General features: G+C 37.6%; 1 pseudogene; it reads left to right on the top strand.

The window, feature by feature from the left end:
- Window positions 1-16,449: 16,449 nt before the first annotated feature.
- LOC141249666 (zinc finger MYM-type protein 1-like) lies at window positions 16,450-19,852 on the top strand (annotated as a pseudogene).
- Window positions 19,853-22,507: the final 2,655 nt, after the last annotated feature.

Below are 22,507 nucleotides of genomic sequence, written 5' to 3'. Positions count from 1 at the left end.
TATCCGTAGAAGTCATAAAGAGAAGATAGTCGTACAGTGAACAACAATCAGATTGAAGAGCAGACTCCTAAGCGATGGCTCTTGCGGATTCCCAAATGCAATTATATCAACTAAGACAAGTTGTAGAGGCGCAAAGAGAACTGTTTAAAGTGCAGTAAGAGATACGTATGCAAAGGAACAATGGTGGCAACCGGACATTAAGGGAGTGTACTACTCCTTATCTAACACAACAGCCACAAGTAGTGATTCTACCACCTCTGCTCATGGGGTGACATTCGAGCTAAAGTGTGAGGTAATCAATTTGCTCCCAACACTCCATGGTTTGCTTGGGGAGGATCCAATCATGCATCTTAACCAATTTTATGATATCTATATGACAATTAAACCAATAAATGTTACTAAAGAGAAGATCAATATGAGAGCATTCGGGTTTACGCTGAAAGATACTACCAGGTCCTGGACTACCATCTACCTACTGGTCCATAGACAACTGGGAGAGGTTGCACAAGGAGTTTCTAGATAGGTACTTCACGGTTAAGAAAGCTAATGTGTTAAAGAAAGAGATTGCGTAGGTAGAGCATCGTTACAAAGAATCTCTATAAGATTACTTGGAGAGTTTCAAGGGGGTTTGTGCTAGCTGTCCCTTTAATGGATATGAGTCTGATGATCTGGTACTATTCCTAACCCAAGGTTTGCTAAATTCGGAAAGGAGAATGATTGATGCCGCCTGCGGTGGGATCATTCTAAACGTGACACCTGAGGATGTCATGGAGAAGCTACAAGATATGGCAGAATGTACCAGGAGCTTTGGAAGGACTTATACTAAGAGAGTTATGAATGTTGTGAGTTCAGATAATCCAAGCCTTGTTATTGAGCTAGCTGAAATTAAGAAGATGCTTGCTAATCTAGTGCCACAGAGTGGGCAGAAATCAGCTAGAGTTTGTGGAGTATGTACGGATCCGTATCACCACTGTGACCAATGCCCTGAGCTACAAGAAGATGCAGTTGCTGAAGTCAATGTTGCGGGTGGATATGGACCTCCACGCCCTTGGAATTATCAACAACAGAATAACTACAATCTGAGGTATAGATATCAACATGAGAACCAATAGAGGTGGAGGCCTTGCGATCCTCAACCAAATTCGGGACCATCAACTGCAGATTTGCTGAATTTTTTGACTAATCACTTCACAACTCATGTCCAAACTATGGAAGCAAGCATTAAGAACATCAAAGTGCAAATTGGGCAGTTAGCGAAGACGGTATCTACTCTAGCTCATAATAAATCCAATGCATTCTCATCTCAGACTATAGTGAACCCGAATATTAGGAATGTCAGTGCTATGACACTAAGGAGTGGTCAAATTTCGGAGAAAAATCCATTAGATGAAGAAGAATTCATAGTTGAGGAACCTACAGATGTGCACCCACACCCCGAGCCGCGCAACCACGTTGGGGTCTCTGTAGAAATGGCGCACTCGTGCCCACGATAGGGCGATCCTGCCAAAGGCCCTACACAAGGGCAAGACCGTGACACCCCTTTGTAGCCCAGATGCGACCGCGGCCTGAGCTACACGACTGCGCCGACATGGTGATCTTTCCGGGAAGTTTGTGCGCACCCGTGCCCAAAGATACACTACCATGCCAAGCCTTCTGCATCCCTTGCACTCCTGAGCCATGAACCACGCTCCCACGCCACTGTAGGATCCGAGGAAGGTTCTATTTTTCCACTAAACGCCGAAGAGGGTGATCCGGTTCCACCAACTCGATGTTGAGATGATCTGCATGGTGATTTCAAGCTGATACAAGACAACTACGCGCATCCAAAAATTTCCGCCACTTGGGTCTATGAAACCCCCAACACCGTTTCTCGAAGCTCTAAAAGATGCAAGGAGACTGGAGAATGATAAGGGAGCTTTTCAAGACCTTTAGTAAGTGTGAAGTAGACATCCCTTCACTAAAATTAATTAAGACTATTTCTTGTTTATGCTAAATTCTTGAAGGATCTATGCACGGTAAAGATGAAATAAAAGTTGAAGGGACAACACAAGGTTTTGGTAAGTGAAAGAGTCTCGGTTATATTCCAAAAGTGTACGCCTAAGAAGTGAAACAATCCAGGTATGATTATTATTCCTTTTCGTATTGGTGAAACTCATTTTGATAAAGCTATTCTTGATTTTGGGTGCTTCTATTAATGTGATACCACATTCTCTTATGTAAGCATCTGGGGACCTTTGCATGAAACCAGAATAATAATTCAATTAGTTGATGGGTCCAATGTTTATCCTAAGGGAGTAGTTGAAAATGTTTTGTTTATGGTTGATAGGATAGTCTTTCTGACCAACTTCTTTGTGTTAGATATGGAGCATGATAGACAAGTTGGCCCTATACTCTTAGGTAACCTTTTATGAAAATTGCGAGTATAAAAGTTGATCTTTAACCTTAGAGTTTTATGAGGAGATTGTGAGATTCAATATCTTTGATGCTATGAAACACCCTATTGCGGATATTGCTTCTATTTTGTTCTATTGGTGTGCGTGATTCCACTGTGCAGAAGCCTTTAGGAATTTTAGATGCGGATGAGGTGTATTTGGCTGTTTGGCCACTGTTACTAACTTTGGAGGGCGACAAGTTTTTCCCTTCTTCTGTTCTGCTTGTACCAAAAGTTGAGCCTAAGGAGCCTCCCAGGACACTACAAGGAAAAGAAGAAGGCTTGGTATGATAATAGAGTAAGGAAATGACAAGGCGTCAAGTCCTACTATGTGACGGTCAAGAAGGAATTTTTGTATGAGTCGGCTCTTGGAGGACTAAGTGTTGGATGATTGAGAGCTGAGAAGTCGAGCCAATGACTTTAACCAAGGCGTTAATCAAGAGGCAACCCGAGGAATGAGGTACTTTTCCCCTTTCACCTATCTTTTATCTTTGTTCTTTATTTCACAATAGGGACATTGTGTACTTCAAGTGTGGGGGAGGGGAAATTATCTCACTCTGTTTGCATTTCCGTTTGTTTTTGAGTTTTTATTTTAGTTTTATTTATTTATTTTTGTGTGTCGGTTATCATATTCCCCTATTTTGTACTTTGTGAGTTCATATACTGGTGCATTGACTTTGAATCTCTTTAATATGCCTTATATGCTGATATTACAATTGCCTTATGATGATATGATTGATCAAATTTTTGACATTGACTTGAGCATGTGGACTTTGATTAGGACGTATTAGGAAAATAATAAAATTGCATATATCCTCTTATCTCATAGGTTTATCATGTTGTTCATATGATCTTGCTTTCGTCTTTTTCATAAAAAGAAATGATATAAAAGAAAATAAGGTGAGAGAGCTCCTAGCGCAATAAGTCAGAAGAGCATGTGATCTTAGTGGTGTGAAAGATCAATCCAGGTTCAATCCTCCATGGCAAAGCAAAGAGTTCATTAGTGGGCATGGACCATAAAACGGAAGGACCCAATGCCTCAAATAGTGGTTTTAAAAAGTCAATGTGGTAATTCTTGAGTTGGTATGTGATTTTTTGTGCTTTCAAATATGTTGGAACTTGTGATATATTGCCATTGATTGTGAAGTATGTTAGGAAGGAATTTGTCCTCTTGTTTGATCTTTTGGTATTATCATTCACATGTCACTTCGATAGTGACAACATTTGCATAATATATGGATTCATTGTCGTGTGCTTGAGTAGGACAAACATAGTTCTAGTTTTTGGAATTATTGATAACATGCATTTTTAGGTTTGTTTGTTTTCGTCTAAAAAGAGTCGTTTTTGAGTCTTTCGCGTCTTGCTTTGTTTTATTTCGTAGTTTTTGTAGAGTCGGAGTCTACACATGTGCGTTGATGATTGCAGATGTTTTGGAGATGGAGTGTTGATGATGACCACTGCTATCACGTTCTTTCCATACTCATTGATACTAATGTGCTTAATGGATAAGGGAGGTTCATTACAGATTACTCGAGAACGAGAAAGGTCTAAGTGTGGGGAAGTTTGATAGGTGATATCTTATATAGCGCATCCAGTAGTTATTAGCATTGTTTATAGGTGATTTGGCGATGTTATGCATTGTTTTCCTGTAATCCGGACCTTGCAGTGCAGAAGTGTTATTCATTAGAATTACAAACATAAGAAGGAAGACGAAGAGAAGATCTTCACAGAGAAGAAGGCATGATTGCGACAAAGCTGCAGACCCATAGGCGTGACCGCGGCTAGCCATGGCGCGACCGCGCAGATGTACATGGAGAACACTTGACCCAAGGGGCCAGGCGTGACCTCACCTTCCTAACGCGCGACCGCGCCCCTATTGGGCCGGACACAGAACGTGGGCTTCGCTTGTGGGATTGCCTCCGGGCTTTTGAGTCTTGCAGAAGGGTTACGGGCTTGGAATTTTAGTATTCTTATTTCCTGGTTTAGGGTTGAATAAAGAGGAGATTATATTTAGACATTATCTCAAAAAACCTCTCCTTCACTTTCACTTTTCCAATTTACGTTCTAGAGAATTATGCCACACTATTTCTCTTTTTGCTTTGTTCAATAGCTGAAAGCCTTCGGATTGATTTGGTTGTAAGACTTCTGCCTTTGTTCTAATTCATAATTTGGTTTTTTTCATCTCTCTTGCGCTTGAATGTTATTGAATCTGATTTGTATGTCTAGCCTGATCATCTAGGTAGATTTAATTTATTCATATTACTAGGATTTTGATTATTTCTTAGTTGAAAGGTCTTATCTTTACGTAGCAAATCAATGCATGATCTAGTTGGGATTGTTATTGTAGAGAGAGTTGATTGCATGTTAAATATCGACTAAAGTCAATAGTACTGCATGCACAATGCACCTATCTATTCCTGAGATTATTGTTGCTTTGTTATTAAATCTTGATAGTTTCAGGGTTATAGCTTAGTAAGGGTTATTAGGAGTACTTGGACTAATAACTAAGAATTCAGTATGCTTGTCCTTACTTACAATGGATCAATGAATGAACTGATCTACAACCCAAAGAACAATCACATCCATAATACAATCATCCCATGTGAGACAAATACGTCCTTTATAAGTCGTCGTACTATTAGAAACAAATAACCACCCCTGCAATAATCTTCTACTAAACAAGGCCTCTTTATCTCTATCAAGTTTCATCTGCAATATACCAATCATTGAAACATTATTCCTCCGCAAGAACTCTGCAATAAGCCTCTCTCTAGGGGCAGAGATACACCCTCTAGAGTTCCAAGCAACAAGTGAAATGTCACACAAACCCCCTACCCGCTTGGAGTTGCTACTACTTCTCAAATTTCAAACCACATTAGGATCAGTACTTTCACCTTTTCATGATTAAACCTCCCTTTAGTACTAGAGTCTGCACCCAGGACTTGAATCAGAGGAATAGGCGGCACACTGGACTGCCCCCCCCCCCCCCCCCTTTGAGCACCCACCTGACCGGCAACAATCGAGTTTGCGAACCAGAAACGCCATCAGTTGTGCATCAACACGCAGCGTCTCACCTTCCTTCACAAGCTGAATACCATCCGGTTGCAAAGGAGAAACACCTTAACCCCCAGCTTTTTGCGCAACAGGAACATCACTATCCACACGCACCTTCTCTTCCGGATTCTTAGGTACCTTGCATTTTTCCAATGTATGGCCAAATTCCGCACAATCACACACCCAAGGAAACCATTCGAACCAAATACGTTGATGATAAAGCTTAACTTCCAGATCACGCAACACAAGTTTATCCTTCAACACATCACTAGTCGTGACCCGCACAAGAAGCCTAGCAACCTCAGGCCTCAAACCAGCCCCAGTATTCTCATCCATAGCTATCGGTGTACCTATCATACTCCCCATGACACTAAGCATATGCTTTGAATAAAAGTAAGGATGCAAATTATGTAATTGAGTCTAGACTAGTATGGACACAAAACTTGACCATGCAACTAGCAACCCCGACTCCCCATGAGAGAGCGTAATAAGGAATTTTTCCCTTAAAAAACCACGACATGTGATCAAACACACGATCAAATTCTTCTTGGTTCTGAAATCTAAACATTCACACACCATTACGACGAACACTAATAGTTGGTTTAGAGTTTTCCCAGTTACAATCAACAAAATCCTCCATCTCTTTAACAGTTGCACCCGGACCGATAATCCCACCAATTAGTGTATATTTCCGCCCATCCGATTCAGCCTTAATTTCCTCAAACATGAAGTCATAACTTCGGAATCATCTAGGTCCAAACAATCAAGTGCGAGTGTAGAAGAGATAATTGGTTGTTTGCGTTTCAATACATGTGTAAAAGTTGCAGTTTTATTTGTTCCTACTTGTGCGAAAATATTTTTTGGTTGATTCCTTTAAAGATTCTCCACAAAAGGTGCTTGTTTTGAAGTTTCTCCATGCGCCGCATCAGTAGTTTGACTTTCCTGCACTAAAGGTATGATCTTTGCAACCCCTTCTTGCACTACAAAAGGTGTAGTCTTTACAACCCCCTCAGTACAAGCCCTTCTACACGGTATCTCCTTCAAGGCTGTGCAGGGGCATAACCCATATTGTCCTACCGCCGATTCTACCATCAATGTTGCGCTAGGGTTAACATCCACAAGCGTTGCCACCAAAATAGAGGAAGATGTTGCCGCACTCTTCTTTACCATTGCAAAACCCTGACAACCACACAAGAAATGAATAGCCAAGCACTCCACTGCAGAACCGCTTCAGTTGCACAAGGCCAGAAACACAAAAGAAGTGCCGCCACCAAACGCCAGGAGTGGAATTTCGATGAACAATTGTTGATCGCCTCTTAATTTACAAAAATTAAGCATTTTACGAAAAAAGTAGAAATTTAAATAATATTATAACACAAAATTTTTAAAAAATTAAAAGAATAATATTCTAAAATTAACAAAAGAAAATAGTGGTTTTTTAATTTAAAAATGATTCTTTATTATTTTTTAAAGGGTTACAGTACAAGAGTTTTACAAGATCAAGTATTTTGTAAAAAAAAACTACAAATTTTAATACTTTTGTATTTTAAAATTTGACGTTTATATAAGAATGATATTCTAAGATTAACTGAAGAAAATTTTAAATTTTTTGATTTATTATTTATGTTTTTCAAAGGGTATATATAGTACTCCAGCTTTAGGAGATTAAGTATTTTGTAAAAAAAATGTCAAAATTTGAGTTTTTTTATATTAGACATTTTTTTAAATTATGTAAGAATTATATTTTAAGATAAAAAAAAGAAAAAAATTCATGTTAATGGTTTTTTCTTAATTTTCAAAGGGTATATAGTAGAAGAGTTTTTATGAGATTAAGCATTTTTTTAAAGTAGAAATTTGAATACTTTATATTAGAATTTATTGAGATTTTTATAAAATGTTATATCTAAGATCAACATAAGAAAAAATAATCATTTTTTATTATAATTATTTTTTTCATAATTTTTAAAGGGTGTACACGACTTTTAACAAAATTAAATATTTCATTAAAAAGTTAGATATTTCAATACTTTTGTATCAAAAATTTTTTGACATTTATATAAGAATGATATTATAAGATTAGCAGAAGAAAATTATATTTATGGTTTTATGGTTTTTTTCATAAATTTCAAAGTGATAGTTAATGAGTTTTACTGAAATCATATATTTTCTAAAAAAAACAATAGAAATTTTAATAGTTTTATATTAGAAAAATTTTGACATTTATATAATAATGGTATTATAAGTTTAACAAAAGGGGAAAAATGGATTTTTTGTTTTAACAGATTTTTCATAATTTTAAAGGGTATATAGTACATGACTTTTACCGAATTAGATATTTTGCAAAAAAGTAGAAATTTCAATACTTTGTATTAGAAAATTTGGGATATTTGTATAAGAATGATAATTCTAATATTAACAAAAAAAAATATTAAAATTTTGATTTTAATGGATTTTTCATAATTTTCAAAGCGTATAAAGTACACGAGTTTTACTCAGATGAAGTATTATACAAAAATAGTATTTCATTACTTTTGTTGGTTAAGGCAAAGTTGATCTGAACCAGTTCTCTTATTTTTGTTCTTGACAAATATGTGTTTAATGATCTTTGTTGTGTTTCAAGCTTGACAGGATATACTCGAGGAGTTTTTGGTCCAGCTTGAAAACAACAAAGTCCAGCTTAACCATTTAAGGATCGAGCTTGAGCCTAGTGGGGAATACGAGTCTCGCCAAGGCTGAAATAAAGTAGCGTGAAGGTAGCGTTGCGAAACGAGAGAGTCGAGCTACAAAAGGTGAAGTGAAGCTGGTCCAGAGTTCATCATCAATCATGTGGAAGGATTCCAGTGGTTCGTTGGAAGCGCGCGAAGGTTTTTATCATGGAAGGAAGGCCGGTATCACTAGAGCTAAAGAGAGAAGATGATAGTTGGAGGTTGTTAGAGTATTCTACTTTAGGAAGGTGGATATTCGGGGATCGCTGACACGGAGAAACGCGAGCCCACGGATCGTTGGCGTGGACAGCGGGATCTTCAGCGAAGAAACACAAGCACATGGATCACTATTGTGAAGAAGCACAAGCGCTCGGATTGTTGACCTAACGTGTTTCTTGGAGGATAAGTTATAGAGGAATGCTTAATTAGAGTTAGTTATGCAGTGCTATATATAGCTTATGAACTGTGATTGTAATATGGAGATCTCACACATCATACATTACATAGAGATCACTAGCTTGAGAGAGTATTCACTTCTAGGAGCTAAGAAAGGTAGCTTTGTTGTTTAGGAGTTGAGCTTTGAGAGAAAGTGAGAGAAAACACTAAGGCTATAGGAGATCTATAGAATGTTGTTCTAAACTTTGTAAAATCAACTTGTTAAGCAATAAAGAGTAGTGGTGAGTTTCATCCCGGACTTGCTAGAAGTCTAGGGTTCTCACCTTAAAAAAATCATTGCAAGTGTTATCGAGCTTTTATTGTTTTAATCTTCCGTTCCGCATTTAAGCGTATAAGATAAGCTATAATATGAGCGCTACTTTGAAGAATTATACATGATCAAACAATTGATATCAGAGTAGGCGCTCTTGCATAGATTCATACTCGCTCATACTTTGGATCACGAGAAACAACAAGGTAGCTTTCAACATTAGAATCTCTTTAGCTAAGCCTCATGTCTTAGCTGATGATGAGCTAGAATGGTGGTTGACCATGACACACAATTATATCCAGCAAACGGTTTATCAATGTTGGAGGATAATAGAAGTTGGTAATGAGAAGGTCAATGCAGAGACCGACACTGTTAAATGGGGGCCAACGGAATACGCATCACTAGAGATGAACGCCAAAGGTAAGTAGCTCATCCTCAACACACTCTCAAGGAAAGACATAGACAAGTGATGTCTCTTCCTACTGTCAAGCCTTATGTGGGAAGAAATTATCAACATGCACGCATGAAACAAGGACATACGCAAAAACAGAAAATTTGAGCTACAACGCGAGTTCCATTCATTCAAGATGGGCGACATCAAGACCATTTCTGATTATCATTCACGGTTCTAGGTACTTTGTGATAAAATGTCTTCCCCTGGCTTGAAGATTGATGAATGGGAATTGTCTCTTGCTTTTATTCACGGGGCTAACTATAAATTTGGCACCTCAAAAAGAATTATGCTCATGATTAAGGAAACAAAAAGACTTTCAGTTTTCGTGCTTGCTGGTAAGCTAAGAGTACAGGAAAGCAAAGATCTCAAGGAGTCGCTTGTAGCCAAATAGAACAGAGGTATGGCATTGAAGCTCTCCCGAGTTCTTCAAAAAATGGAGAATGATGATGACGACCATGATGAAGACAAGGATTTTGATATGATGGCCAAGCTAGTCAAGAAGTTTTTCAAGAGACAAGGTGGATTCCAAATAGATCAAACTAGGTCGCGAGACCTCAAGGATATTTTGTGCTATAATTGCCAAGAGAAGGGACATATGGATAAGTCATGCATCAATGCCAAGGTGGATACTAACTCAAGTTCATCTCAAAGTCCACCAAAGAAGGACTTTGTCACTCTATGAAGAGATTCAGATGACGAGTTGGACATTAGTGAGCAAGCATAAGAGTTGTGCTTAATGGCAGCTGGAGACTCTGAATAAGATGACGACATCGAGGTATCGTATCTTAAGTTTGAATTACTTCCTAAAAATAACCTTGTTGAGCTTCTTACAGAATTGGTAGTAGATCATAAAGCTCTCGCAGCTCAAGCAAGAGCACAACTAGTTGAGCTGAATGATCTAAGAGAGGAAACAATTGAGCTTATTAAACAATTGCATGCAAAGACCACTTTGAATACCAAATCATGTGAGCTTTGTAAAGGCAAAGATTTAGCTAAGAATTCTGACTCAATTGTAACAAATATGCTTGCTGAAATCCTAACCAAGCTTGATGATCTAGCTGAAAATGTTAAAGCAAAGGTTGTTACTCAAACTGTCTCCGTGAAAGCACGACCTGGTTTGGGTTTCAACTTTCTAGATTCCTCCACCAATTCTGGTCCTTCTCAATCTAGCGACCTTTCTGAAAAGTTAGTCACACTAGATAAAGAGCTTCAATCTTGCAAAGCTGAAAATCTCTATCTGAATAGCAAGATTCAAGTTCTTGAGAAAGGATCAAGCGAGACAAAAAATGGTTTTGTGGAGAAATGTGCATAAAATGTATATCAAAAAAGCGCAAACTCCTACCACTCGCCTATCAAAATTGAGCATAATGAACCATTTCTTCCATAAAAAGGCAAATATGGTTATGTCCGATTAATCAATATTGCATTTTTTATGGAATGAATGGTCACTCTATGCATGAGTGTGAGCTCTTAATTTCACTCAAGAACAAGGACCTACAAGCCTGTTAAGGCCAACTCTAGGAAGGGCAAGCTCGATCAAGCTAGTCTCTATGATGGCAAGCTTGACCAGAGCTGGTCTTCTAAGACTAAATTTGTGCATACTAGGTCTTCAAAAGCCAAGAATGCACAAACCAAAGCACCAAAAGGTATGCCTTATAAAGGTAAACCTCATCAAGTGCTTAATCTTAATGATCCTATCTAGTATGAGTTTGTTCCTCGAGTTGTGAAGCTGAATGTTCTACCTTCCAACTCAAAAATAGCTAGTGTTAACAACCCTATGAAGTCAAAGCTTCGTTGGGTACCCAAAGCTTGATTTTTTTTTCTCTTGCAAGTTGAATGAAGAGTAGGAGCTACATTTTCAGTGGTTACTCGTGACAGGTGATCCATCTTTGCTACTCTCATTTCAAGCGAAGGAAGGGGAATCATGTCTTCGGTGTCAACAAGAAGTCGAGATCGACTGTGCTGAAATGTTCATATACATATCTTTCACTCCATACTATTCAGAGATGTCTATATAGTTAAAGCTAAGTATCGCTGAGTTTCAGCGAGTCCAATTTGTGGTAAGTTAGGTATGACTATAGCTTTAGCAAGACTCTATCCAGCTCAAGCACAACCTCATAGTGATAAAGCATATCCTAGCTATCCCGCCGATCTAGTTCATATACCTTCAGAAGAGCAAATAAGTTTATATCTTTACTAAGGAACTCAACATGTTACCATTTCTACGCCTTATACTTCATCTCGGTCTTATTCCTCTCAATTAGACCATCTCTTCTTGCGATGTAAGTTTCCTTCTATATTGGCTATAAATTAGCATGCTTTTATCACTTTGGGAACTTTATCTGAAGTTATCCTTCATACTTATACTGCTTAAATGCATTATCTACTCCAAAAGGCCTACCTAGCTAGACTTGTATATTCAATGCAAACTGAGTACTCTCTTCGACATCCATTTGCATGCTCTTATTTCTCCTCAAATAGAGAGTGGTGATCGCATTCTAGCTATATTGCAACTTACAAGCCCATAGACATGATCCACTCATATGGTGTTCCTACGCCCGACCTTAATGTAACGCTTCCTAGTCCTTATAAGCTCGACATTGGAAGTATTCATTTTGGTGACAAAAAGTCAAATACCCATCTATATGCACATACTTGTTATATTATCATTATTGAGTGTGATTTTGTATTGTCCCTATTTGAAATGTGCATTTTCCCTCTTACTTGCACTTTAACATTTATATTAGCACTATTAAATTGCAACATATCTCAAGCATGATCTTACAAACTACTCGTCATGGTAAGTAAATTAGTTTAGTGAGCTTTGGAAAAGCGTGTGTGGTATGTGGATTCAGAAAAGCACATGGTTTTCCTGCTTCGAGGCAGTCGCAGTGGGATTATATCCGTTGAACGGTAAATTGATTTTTGGAAAGTGTATATGTGATGGTGATTGGAAAGATTCAGTGATTTTGGCCGAGCGAGATCTAGCTGTTGTTTGCACCATTTATTTTGAGACGTTGGGATATGCTGATATTCAAGCGGCACTCTTGCTATAAATACCGAGGTACAATGGATCTTTCTCCTTATCTTGCTTTATTCTCTCTCAATTTCATCTCTCTCCCAACTCTCTCTTATTTTTTTCTGTTTACAATTCTCACTCGCCATTGCCATTACCAAGCTCTAAAAATTCTCTACCTTCACAAAATCTCAAACATGCCCAAGATCCAAGTAGATTTCCATGTCATTTGACGAGGAGACCCTCCAGAAATTCATGGCTTTCCAAGTGGCCATGAATAAGAATGCCACAGCATCGTCATCTCCACAAAATCTTACCCAAACCACACCACCAGCCACTCCCCAAACCAAAGCTCTTGCTACATCTCCAGCAACACCATCCATTGAAGGTGCTCTTGGTGAGTCTACCACTCCGGCACCTCCTAATCCACTTGACCCAATTACTGAGGTGGTCAAAAAGTGGTTACAAATCTAGCCCTGGTTTAACCGGAGGAGTTGTAGACTCTTGCTTCTCCTTTGTTTCAGATTGACCTCACTGGTCAAGACAAGTTGCTCCAAGCACATCATCATCGCCGGCGATGAAGAAGAGGATGATGAGTTTGATCGACTCTTTTATCACCACAGAGAAGAGCAACCATAGGACTCTCGCTGCATCAAAAAGGGTGTTAACTGAGCCAGAGAAGCCATTGAAGAAGTTGAGGAGAGTGAAGGAAAAGAAGAAGAAGTTCTAGCTCAAGCTATTACACTAGTCCCTAACCCGAAGTGCGGAAAGAGTAAGTGTTGGACAAGTAAGTCATCCGACCCTTCTTCTATCCTTGATATCCCTTCTGGAATTGCAAAGCAGGATGTTCTTGAGCCGCTAATTGTTGCTGTCAACACCCTCTATGCTCTAGAGAAGAAGTTCGAGGTGCAGAAATTCTGAGCTACTAGAGATTCAGGCTGGAACCAGCTCGAGACCGTTCCTTCTCAGGCTGACCCAGACGAGGTTCGTTGCTTCTACGCCACCCTCACATTTGTCCTTCAAGTTGGTGAGTGTCCAGTTAATTTGATTTACGTCATCTGGAAGGTATGAACAAATATTTCTCGCTTGCTGAATTTGCGAAGTTGATTGGGTTCGAGAGTATGGATGGATTTTGACAAGCTGTTCAAGAATAACTGGCCGGAGAACTCCAAGCACATCAAGCAAGTCGTCTTTGGGAAGAATGTACCTCTCAGTCTGAAGACCCACTCCCTACCACTATACAAGTAGATGCTCCACATCTTTATAGTTCGGAATATCACCTTGCGACATCAAAACCTCCACACAATCACTATTTCTTACCGTTGTATAATGGATCGTGCCTTGTCCAGTGAGCCTATCAATATTGCTCAGCTGATGCTCTCTCATATGACCCTCAGTCGCGCTAACACCTCTAACTACCCCTCCCCTTTCCTCATATTTTGAAGAAGATGACGATTTCAGTCCAAATCTATGAGCCACACAAGGATATTGTGTTTGATACTGTTCTGACTTGCGGGGTGGAGTCTGCGATGGTCACTGCAGCAAAGGCAAAAGTTGTAGTAGTTAAGGAACATCCACAGAAGCAACAAAAGCTACCCAAAGGGCTTACCTATGGGAACAAACCAAAACATCGTCACAGGTTATCTACGGGGTAGAAAATCTATTCAAGCTCACAACGAGGTTATGACCGAGAAGATTATTTGCCTCGAGTCTCGCTTGACCAAGTTAACCGAGCTTCTGGAACAACTAGTCACCCATATGAGTAGTCAGTAATTTAAGTTTTTGTTATCTGTGCTTTTATGATTGTTTTTGCTGCTAAGTATGCTAGAACTATTAGGATTTCTACTACAAAAATGTTTAAGGATATCATGCAATTTAATTATGCTTTCTAATTATTACAGTGTTTTATTTGCTTCTTGGTTACAATTTAGCTTGGCTGGTTCCTACTGTTATTTTTTCATGTTTGTTGAGTTGAGCTTCATTATGCTTCTTACTATAGTTCCCTATATAGAATGAAGTGTGATATTTTTGATGATGTCAAAAGGGGAACTAAACAAGTGTGTGAACAGGTGCATGTGCATACTTCTCCTTGGTCAAATTTGAGTTGTGAATTAGACCGTCTTGGTCTAAGGGGTACAAAAAGTAATGGGGTAAGGAGTTGTTGAAGTGTAAGTATATCGCTTATATGCTTAACTGAGTATATTAATCGAGCTCGATATGTTATTGAGATTAACTGAGTTTGTATGCAAATGTTTAGTCATGTATAGGTTTGTCATCATCGAAATGGGGGAAATTGTTGGTGAAGGCTAAGTCAAGCTTAACCAGTTCTCTTATTTTGATAATGACAAATATATGTATTTAATGATATTTGTGTGCTTAAAGATTGGCTGGATATACTCAAAGAGTTTTAGGTCCATCTTGAAGACAACAAATTCAGGTTAACCATTTAAGGGTCGAGCTTGAGCCTAGCGGGGAAATATGAGTCTCGCCAAGACTAAAATAAATTAGCGCGAAGGTCGTGTTGCGCAGCGAGAGAGTCGAGCTGCAAAATAATTGAAGTGAAGCAAATGAAGTTGATCTAGAGTTCATTGTCAAGCACATGGAAGGATTCCAGTGGTTCGTTGAAGCGTGCGAAGGGTTTGCTCATGGAAAGAAGGTCGGTATCACTAGAGCTAAAGAGAGAAGAAGAAAACTGGAGTTTGTTAGAGTATTCTACTTTTGGAAGGTGGATATTCGGGAATCGCTAACATGGAGAAACACAAGCGCACAGATCATTGACGTGGACAGCGGGATCTTCAAGCGAAGAAACACGAGCACATGGATCACCATTGTGAAGAAGCGCAAGCGCACGGATTGCTGACCTAACGTGTTTCTTGGAGGATAAGCTATGCTTAATTAGAGTTAGCTATGCAGTGCTATATATAGCTTATGAATAACGTTTGTAATATGGAGATCTCACACATCATACATACATAGAGATCACTAGCTTGAGAGAGTATTCGCTTGTAAGAGTTGAGAAAGGTAGTTTTGCTGTTTAGCAGGGCCGTTGATGAGCCTGTTCCATTCGGCCCATCAGAACAGGGCCCCAAATTAATTAGGGCCCCATATTTCTATTATACTATTAGGGTTAGTTAAAATTCTTTTTATCCTCTTAATTGTCTTCTCCTCCCAACGCAACTCTTTTTCTTCCAACGTAGCTCTTCTTCTTCAAATTTCAAGATTGTCATTAAGGATTCTTCCATGGGATTGGACCAACTCTTGAGATGCTTCATCTTCTGGCCTCCTCCTTCAATAATTCGTCTTTCATTCTTCCCCTATATAAACGAGAACTATACAGCAGCAAAATGCAAACACACTTGTAATTTTCTTGCTCCCTCATCTTTAGTCTTTGATTTTTTCATCCAAATCAGCATTGTGTCAAATTTTAATCTGTTTATTTCAATTGGGTGAACTATAAAAAATTGGTCTTCAATTTGTTTTTAGCACATTGTCAAGCAAGCAGCACTTCCATTTGTTTTCAATTGGAAATCTGTCATTGGAATCCAGTTTTGGATTCAAGTTGTGCAACTCTGTGACTGTGCCATCTTTCATTTTCAGTACGTGAATTTTGGCTTCAAGTTACTGGTGGCTGGTGAATTTGGGCTTCAATTTGCTGCAAGTGTGCAACGGCCCTGCTGAATTTTGACCAATTGAAGACCCTGCTGAATTTTGGCTTCAATTTTGGCTTCAATTCTGTCTTCAAATGGTCTTCAACTGTGCAACGCAGCAGGCCCTGCTGAATTTTGACTAATTGAAGCCCTGCTGAATTTTGACTAATTGAAGCCCTGCTGAATTTTTGCTTCAATTTTGCCCCTGGTGAATTTCTCCTTCATAGCTATATTTAAAAAAATTTAATCTCATGTCCCAATTGCTAAATGTCTTTATTTTATATGTATAAGCAGGTTAACTGGTTCTGAAATAATGAACAAGAGAAGATGAATAATTCTTGAAGAAGTTCAATAATTCTGGAATTTGAAGAATTTCTCAGGTTGTGTTGCTCCTTCCTTCATCTTTGTCAAGCTTAAATTTTGTTTTATTTTAGCTATGTCTTCAAATAGAAAATATGATTCCGGAAGTTCTAAGCTAAAAAAAATACAGAGAGTTATGGACTTAATTCAATCTCAAAAAGGAGCACTAGATAATTTTTTTACCAAGGAAGTTAATTCTGAAGTGAATGTTGATTTTAATGATCTTAATTTGAATGATGAAATTCACACTAATCTTCATAACACTAAATCTAATGATGAACTAGATGCTGATGTTGATTGTGTTAATGATGATGCTAATTTCAATCAAGTTGATAATCTAGACACTAGTTTACCTAATGTGCCTAGTTTGCAAAATAGTGATGATTTGGATGGTTGTTTACCTAGAGTTGATATCTTTGACCTAGAATTTGGGATTCTCTTGATTCTAAAATGCTTGATATTCTTGTTGTCGAGGGTCCAAAAAGAAGTTTAGTTCAAAAAGGTCCTAAAGATAAGTATTCCAAAGATTTTCGGCAACTTGCTACACTAGAGTTTTACCGAATCGTGAAAAAAGTGACAGAGATTGGCATGTGTATTCAAAAGAGCTTGATAGGTTATTTTGCTTTTGCTGTAAAATTTTCAGAAAAAATGAATAAAAGAGGTCAATTGTCAAATGAGGGTTTTAGTGATTGGTCACACCTTAGCATTAGGCTTAAAGAGCATGAAACAAGTTTAGAGCATGTTAGAAATATGGCTACTTGGTATGATTTGCGGACGAGGCTCCAAAAGAATCAAACAATTGATAAAGTAGTTCAAAGTCAGCTTCAGAAAGAAAAAGAGCATTGGAAGAAAGTCTTGGTGAGAATTATTTCAATTGTGAAATTCCTTGCTAAACATAATCTTGCATTCGTGGTAGTAATGGAAAATTGTATCAAAGTAGTAATGGAAATTTTTTAGGCTTGATTGAAATGTTGGCTGAGTTTGATCCAATTACGGAAGAGCATGTTCGTCGTATTACTAGTGATGAGATTCATTTTCATTATCTTGGTCATACTATCCAAAATGAAATTGTACTTTTGCTCTCCTCGGCAATTAAAAATGAAATTATTAGAAAAATAAAACAAGCTAAGTACTTTTCTGTGATTCTTGATTGTACTCCTGATATAAGTCATCAAGAACAAATGTCTATGATCTTAAGGTATGTGGATGTCTCTTCAAATGTTGTCTCTATCGAAGAGTCTTTTTGGGGGTTTTTAGATGTGAATGATACTACTGGTCAAGGACTATTTGATGTTTTGAAATCTGAGTTGAATTCTCTTGATCTTGATATTGATAATATTAGAGGGCAATCATATGATAATGGATCAAACATGAAAGGAGAGCATAGTGGTGTACAAAGAAGATTACTAGATATAAATCCTAGAGCATTTCATACATCTTGTGCTTCTCATAGTCTTAATTTAACATTATGTGACATGGCCAATTCATGTGGTAAGGCTAGAGATTTTTTTTGGAATTATTCAACGAATTTATACAATTTTTGCAAATTCTAATAAGAGATGGCAGATTTTGACGAACAATGTAAAAGACTTGACTTTGAAACCATTGTCTTCGACTCGTTGGAGAGTCGTGTTGAAAGTGTAAGAGCTATTAGATACCAAATTTGAAGTTAGAGAAGCTTTACTTCAAGTGGCTGATGTAGATAATGATTCAAAAATAAGAAGTGAAGCCAAATCGTTGGCACAAAATGAACTTGGTGAATTTGAGTTTATCGTCTCTTTAGTTATTTGGTTTGAAATATTGGAAGCTATCAATCATGTTAGTAAAGATTTTCAATCCAAGAATATGCTGATTGATATTGCTATTAAAAAAGTAAAAGGTCTAGTCTCCTTTTTTAATAGATACAGAGAATATGGTTTACAAAATGCCTTAGAGCAAGCAAAAGAAATTGCAAATAAAATGGATGTTGATCCAGTTTTTCCTCAAAGGCGTGAAATTAGAAGGAAAAAGCAATTTGATGAGGTTCCAGATGCACCTAATCAGGAAAAAAAACTAGTGAGGACTTATTTCGAATAAATTATTTCTTATATATTATGGATAAAGCAATTCCTTCACTTACTAGTAGATTAATTCAACAATATGAGGACATTGAATCTATTTTTGGCTTCTTGTTTAGTTCTAAGAAGTTGTATTCTTTGGATGATAGAACTATGAAGATTTGTTGCATGCATATTGAAACTGTACTTAGGAACAATGAGCAGTCCGATATTGATGGCACTGATTTATATGTTGAACTTAATTTATTACAAGATTTTTTGCCCGAAGGAGATTTGCAGCCTATTGAAATTTTGAACTTTTTGAAACAAATTGATTGCTTTCCTAATGCATCTATTGTATACAGAATCTTGTTAACCATTCCCATTACTGTTGCTAGTGCAGAGAGAAGTTTTTCTAAGTTGAAGTTGCTGAAGTCCTATCTGCGATCCACAATGACACAAGAAAGGCTCAACGGTTTAGCTATGTTGGCAATTGAGAACGAGCTTTTGGAAAACATAAAATTTGAGGAGCTCGTAGACAAATTTGTATCAAATAATGCTAGAAGGATACTGCTTTTTAAATAGTATGGGTGGTTTAGTTTATTTTATTACTATATTATTGAAGCGGTTAAATGAATATTGGTATTTATTAATAAAAATAACATATTTCTCTTTTTTGTCTCTTATATTGTTGTTCTATTAGGCCTCGTCTAATTTTTAAAGTCGGGTCACTTAGATCCATTAGACGGGCCTGTTGGTTAGGAGTAGAGTTTTGAGAGAAAGTGAGAGAAAACACTAATGCTAGAGGAGATCTATAGAGTGTTGTTCTAAACTTTGTAAAATTAACTCGTTAAGCAATAAAGAGTAGTGGTGAGTTTCATCCCAGACTTGCTAGAAGTCTAGGGTTCTCACCTTGGAAAAATCCTTGTAAGTGTTATCGAGGTTTTATTGTTTTAGTCTTCCTTTCTGCATTTAAGCGCATAAGCTATGCTATAGCTTAAGCGCTACTTGAAAGAATTATACACGATCCAACAACTTTTTTATTAAAAGTACTGACATTTATGAAAGAATGATATTCTAAGATTAAGAGAAGAGAAATGGATTTGTTTTTAATGGATTATTCATAATTTTCGAAGTGTTTAAAGTACACGAGTTTTACTGAGTTACGTATTTTTTTTAAAAAAAGGTAGATATTTGATGTATTATAAAATTTTGACATTTATGTAAGAATATATTTTAAGATTACTAGAAGAAAATATTGAATATTCTATTTTAATGGATTATTCATAAATTTCAAAGAGTATATGTAATACATTAGTTTTATCGAGAAAAAGTAGAAATTTGACATTTTTATAAGAAAAAATGGATATTTTATTTGTAACTGATTCTTCATAATTTTTAAAGGGTAGTACACAAATTTTATCAAAATTAAGTATTCCATAAAAGTATAAATTTCAATACTTTTGCATTAATTTTTTTTTAACATTTATATAAGAATGATATTCTAAGATTAATAAAAGAAAAGAATTGTATTTTTAATACTTAAATAGATTTTTCATAATATTCAAAGCCATAGTACATGACTTTTAGTGAAATTAAGTATTTTGTAAAAAATAGTAGATATTTTAATAGGTTTTGTATTAAAAAAGTTTGCAAAACCTCTAAATAACTAGCTTTACCCCGCTAAGCATCATCTAACTTAACAAGGTTTTAACTAACTATTTTAACCTACCCTCCTTCTAGTGGAACTGGTTCCAACCTCAACCACTTATCAAGTCTCTATTCATGACACTCCTTTCTCTTTATCATAATCCCGCTACTTATTCTATTCCCAGTTTGGAGGTGACAAAGGTTAGATCTTACTTAAGGGAGCTTGACACCCCTTAAGAATGAAATCTTCTCACTGTGGACACTCGGGACAACTTTTTGAAGGAAGACTTAGCAGCTTAAGGCTCTCTACCTACCTATTAGTCTCATCTTCGGATTTGGACATTTTCTTTAGGTACTCCATAGTGGAAATCTCTTAGAATCATCGATCTCTTTTATCCCATTTGATTGAGAATCTCTCTCCTTCGGTAGTCTTCCTTCATCCAATTCTGATTCTGATTCATAGGAATTGCCATATAATCTGTCGAACTCCTAAATTAGAGTTAATGACCTATTTGACTAGCTTGAAATCTAAACTTCTTACCTACCCTTTTGTGCCTAAGTCCCCCGGTTCAGTCGAAACATCGTCCGGGCAGAAAATTAATTACGATGTGGGTAAACCTCGGTTGCCGAAACTTGTCCCACTAAGGACTCCATAGAGTAGTGGCACAAGTAGATTGCACATGGCTAATCCTCCACGCACATCCTTTTTTGTAGCATTGATTGTGCAGACATTATGCTCGTCTAGGAATAAGTTGGACTAGTGCCAACTGAAGCTTCAAGAGAAAATCACAATCCGGATAATGTATGGCCTTAAGAATGCTCTTGAGTAAAGAATTGCCCCTTTGCATTAGTCTCCAACCTTGCTTGGCTAATAACGATGTACTGAAAGCTCTTAGGTCCTGAAAGCCCAAACCACCTAGCTTGATGTAGAACTCCAAAGTGTCTAGTGATATATGAATCAACCACCCAACAGGACGAAATCAAGTTAGGTTCCATCGGGTGCTGAAACTTGTCCCCCTCAGGACTCCATAGAGCAGTGGCATAAGTAGATTGCCAATCCACGCACATCTTTTTTGTAGCATTCATTATGCACACATTATGCTTGTCCAGGAATAACTTGGATTAGGGTCAACTGAAGTTGCGAGAAAATCAAAGTATGGATAATATATGAACTTAAGAATGCTCTTGATTAAAGAATTGCCCATTTGCATTAGTCACCAACCTTGCTTGGCTAATAACGTTGCACTGCAAGCTCCTAGGTCCAAATCAGCCAGTGAATTCGAATATTCGTTTATCTCGTGGTAAATAGCACCATTCTCTGCAACGACATGAGACGCTGTCGCCACATGTCTAATTCATCTAAATGCCCAAGGTGCCCAGCTATTAAGACATGGCTTCATGCAATGAGAGATTGGCTGGTGGTGACAAATGTCTGGCACGCTCTTCTCATGACATCCAGAGTTGATCCTTTATTTGAGTCACCTTGTCCTCGCTCCTGGATCAAATCAAACATCGCCACCGATTCTTTTTGGAGCACTTTGTTTGGCAAAATGATGTGGTACACATGGAAATGTGGAATTAGCTGGTCTTCGACAACACCGACAACCATCTTCATCTCTCCAAGATCTTTGTTGACATGGTGACTTCCTACTGGAAGGTATCTATCATACTAGCAACACCGAGTACTAGACCCCTAGGGACCCCTCCACTTGCTGTCTCGGACACTACTACTCAGCGTTGGCGCTGCCCTCCTGCGGACTGGCTGAGTATCACGGTAGACGCAATCTTAAAAGGGAACCTAGGTGTTGTTGGTGGGGGTGGCATGATTAGGGACCACGATGAGACCTTCATAAAAGCTTTCTCGTTTCAAAGCGGTGTCTGCACGACCCTACATGCTGAAATCTAGGCTATTTTCATGGGCTACAAACAACAATATCCTTTATTGATGGATGATTCATCATTGAATCTGGTTCCAGGTTGGCGGTTGATGCCATTACAATCAGAACGTTACAAACGCACACACATATCCACCTCATCACAAGATGCCGAAGTCTGCTCTATGACGCATTGAAGGATGTACATCTACACTCTATCCGTCATACAATGAATACCACAACGTATTGCCTAGCTAATCATGCACTAGAGTACACTAGTTCGTACCTAGCTTCCTTTATTCCTTCATTCTTCAGGATATTGTAGCCTCAAATGCGGCAAGAGCTACTATTTTTTAAATAAAACAACTTGCAAGGGCACCCGACCCTCTTTCATGACAAAAAAAATAATGGGATCTAAAAATGATAAAAATCAAGGTTGGAATATACTGCCAATAGTTTTTGCAAAATAAATGAAACAAAATAAAATAAAATAAAATATTGAAGAACATGGGCATAATGGATGTCATGTAGTAGTTACTCTATTTCATTTGAAACATTTCTTCTAAAATAAAAT

Source organism: Phyllobates terribilis, unplaced genomic scaffold (assembly GCF_046119375.1).
Source record: "Phyllobates terribilis strain yellow unplaced genomic scaffold, ASM4611937v1 Scaffold_4967__1_contigs__length_55583, whole genome shotgun sequence".
NCBI classification, from domain to species: Eukaryota; Metazoa; Chordata; class Amphibia; order Anura; family Dendrobatidae; genus Phyllobates; species Phyllobates terribilis.
Note: the sequence above shows the minus strand (reverse complement) of the source record. Positions and strands in the feature narration are given on the sequence as shown.